This window comes from Chrysochloris asiatica, unplaced genomic scaffold, assembly GCF_000296735.1.
Source record: "Chrysochloris asiatica unplaced genomic scaffold, ChrAsi1.0 scaffold00115, whole genome shotgun sequence".
NCBI classification, from domain to species: domain Eukaryota; kingdom Metazoa; phylum Chordata; class Mammalia; order Afrosoricida; family Chrysochloridae; genus Chrysochloris; species Chrysochloris asiatica.
In genome coordinates this window covers 5784450-5787707 of record NW_006408633.1, presented here as the reverse complement: position 1 = coordinate 5787707, position 3258 = coordinate 5784450, and the positions used below count along the sequence as shown (strand labels likewise).

The 3258-nt window shown below is 39.9% G+C and overlaps 1 pseudogene; it reads left to right on the top strand.

Moving 5' to 3' along the window:
- Positions 1 to 906: 906 nt before the first annotated feature.
- Positions 907 to 3258, top strand: part of LOC102824610 — a 4122-nt pseudogene continuing 1770 nt past the window's right edge.

The window sequence follows — 3258 nt, the reverse complement described above, 5'->3', positions numbered from 1 at the left end:
GTTATTCTTCTGTTGTATACTCACGGATCTGATGAATACAAAGAAGTGAGGGTTTAAGTTATCAGGAATAATGGTTGTCCCAGCCCTGAAAGATAAGGGAGGAGGTGGAATTCAGAGTACCTGGAGAACATTCACTCAATCATATAAAATATACTTACTGGGACTACTATGACCTAGGTTGAGGATCAAGCAAGCAAAATGCAGTCCCTGACCTTATGGAATTTTGTGTATTAATCCATTCATAAGGAATTCTTGAATATTCACTGTGTGCTAGCATTGTAAATTTGGGATAGATGGAATGGAGAAGACAACCCTCAAGGGTTATCATTAAAGGCAACAATGTATTACATTTGTATACTAAGTAGGGATGTTAAGGAAATCCAAAACCAAACTAGTGGCTATCCAGTTGATTCTAAGTCATGATGACCCTGTATATTCGCAAGTAGAACACAGAGTTTTCATTGATTGTGATAGTTTGGAAGTAATGTCCAGGCTTTTATTCTGAGGCTCCTCTGGGTAGATTCAAACCACCTACCTTTTGATTTGCAACTGAGTGCTTAACCATATGTACTAGTCATGGACTCATGCCATTAAGAAAAGAAAGAAGACAACTATAAGATATAAACAAATATGCAATGATTTAGACAGATGACTTGAGGCAGGATTATTAAGAAGGTTAAGTTTGACTTTGGTGTCACTGTTCTATTTTTATGTATTTCCATTCTTTGAGGGAGTCTCTGAGGCTTCCTGGCAATCTCGGTGCTTGAATTGAATTGTGTCCCCCAAAAGGCAAATTAGAATTCTAATCTGTGTAAATGTGAATGTGGTCGTGCTTGGAAATAGGGTCTTTAAGATAATATCCATTAACATTATGTCATCTTAACATAGGGTGGGTCCTCATCCAATATGTCTGGTGTTATTATAAAAGAGAAGAGACACATCGAGAGTAGGTGGCATGTGAGGACAGAGGCAGAAATGAAGTGATTCTGCTATCTACAAGTCAAGTAATTCCTGGTGTTACCAGAAGTTGACAGAAACAAGAAAGGATCTTTCCCTAGAGCCTTTGCAGGGAACATGGTCTTATAGAACCCTGAATTCTGAACACAGCGAGATATTTTTTTCTTATAAACCACTCACTTTTTTCACTTGGTTATGGCAGCCCTAAGAAATACACAGGGTCTTCCCTTTGATCTTCACTATCCAAGACCTCAGCACTAAGCCAAGTCCAAATAGAAAACCTGATTATCTAATTTCTACTTAAGTATCATAGAAAATAATTTAGAGTTAATTTCCTTAAAAGATCAATACTTTGTATTCTAATTATGTTATTAATTTATGTTCAAACATCAGTGTGAGGTACTACATGTGAAGCATTAAGAAGCTAAGAAGACGGATAGGATGTCAACCCTGTTCACAAGAAGCCTAGTCTAAAAATTTTTTTAAAGCTAGTAAGCAGGGAGAGGTCAATGTACAAGCAACTTTGATCAAAATAGGGAAGAGCAGAGGCAGCACAAGCATAAGAGAGGGCTAAGGATTTCTCCTGCATTGGCTACCATTCATGTGCTCCCAGGGTTCTGATATACAGTGTGCTTAATACCAATGGGACCTCATAACAGAACCTGATATCAAATCCCTTTAACAAAACCAAGTCCAGATATTCCTATGCTGAAGAGGTGGCGTGTGACTAGCACTAACAGAAGAGAAGTGGCAGTGAGTTGTTCTTGTTATTGTTAGGTGCTATCAAGTCACTTTTGACTCATAGCGCCCCCTAGACACAATAGAACAAAACAGTGTCTGGATCAGGAAGCTTGTGTTCTCTATGTGGCTGAGAAGTTTTTCACCCACTAGGACCTGGGTGGGGTGGGGACAGGTGTCCCCCTAAAAAAATATAGTGCAAGCTATAGTCTGCATCCAGCTGTAACCCAGGAATAATACCAGAAATAAATAAGAATGACCATTTTAACTCACTGCTCCATCACACTAAAATAGACAAGAACTCTGAGAAGAAAGTGGGAAGTAAGGAAGACACTAATCAAGAGGGGAATCCAGACAGTGAAGATTCTGGAGACTCTAAGGATATCCGCTTCACACTTATGAAAGAAGTATTGTTCCTGGGGCTAAAGGAAAAAAGGGTTACACATCTTTCTGGAATGACTGCATATCATCTGGCCTGAGAGGAGGCATTCCGATAGAACTAGCCATGTGGGGTTGAATCTCTTTGGAACCTCCAACCCTGCGTAAGAAGAGATAACTAAATAGAAAGTGAGGCGTAACCCATACTGAAAGCTGTGGTCTTTGATCTTCATCAGTACTGGTAAAATCAGAAAGCCCAACAGCTGATGTCTTACTAGGTGAAACACTCAATCACATTAAAGCAACTGAACCCGCAGAAACTGTCCAGACATGGATAGAGCTACTCACTGGTGAGACCTGGAACCCTTTCAAACTACAGTAACAGCAGAGGAATGTATGAGAGCGAATTGCAAAGAACCTAGTTATTGTTGTTAGGTGCCATTGAGTCAGTACTGACCCATAGAGACCTTATGCACAGCAGAACCAAACACTGCCCGATCCTGGGCCAACCTCACTACTGTTGCCACACTTGAGTCTATCGATGCTGCCACTTGGCCAACCCATCTCATTGAGGGTCTCCTTCTTTTTCTCTGACCCTCCACCTTACCAAACATGATATCCTTCTCCAGTAACAGGTCCCTCCTGACAATATGTCCAAAGTATGAGACACAGCTATGGACAACATTGTGAAGTATGAGTATTCCGGAATACTTAATTGTGCTCATGAGGAATCTGTACCTGGACCAAGAGGCAGTTGTTCAAACAGAACATGGGAACACTGAATGGTTTAAAGGGAAGAAAGTTGTGCGACAAGGTTGTATTCTTTCACCATACTTATTCAACCTATATGATGAGCAAATAAATCAAGAAGCTGGGTTATACTAAGAAAAACATGGCATCAGGATTGGAGGAAGACTCATTAACAACCTGCGATAGGCAGATGATACAACCTTGCTTGATGAAAGTGAAGAGGACTTAAAACATTTACTTATGAAGATCAAAGAGCACAGCCTTCAGTATGGATTACATCTCAAGAAAACATTACATGTCAAGAAAACAAAAATCTTCACCACTGGACCAATAAACAACATTCTTATCAATGGAGAAAAGATAGAAGTTGTCAAAGACTTCATTCTTCTTGGATCAGCTATCAACACTCACGGAAGCAGCAGTCAAGAGATCAAA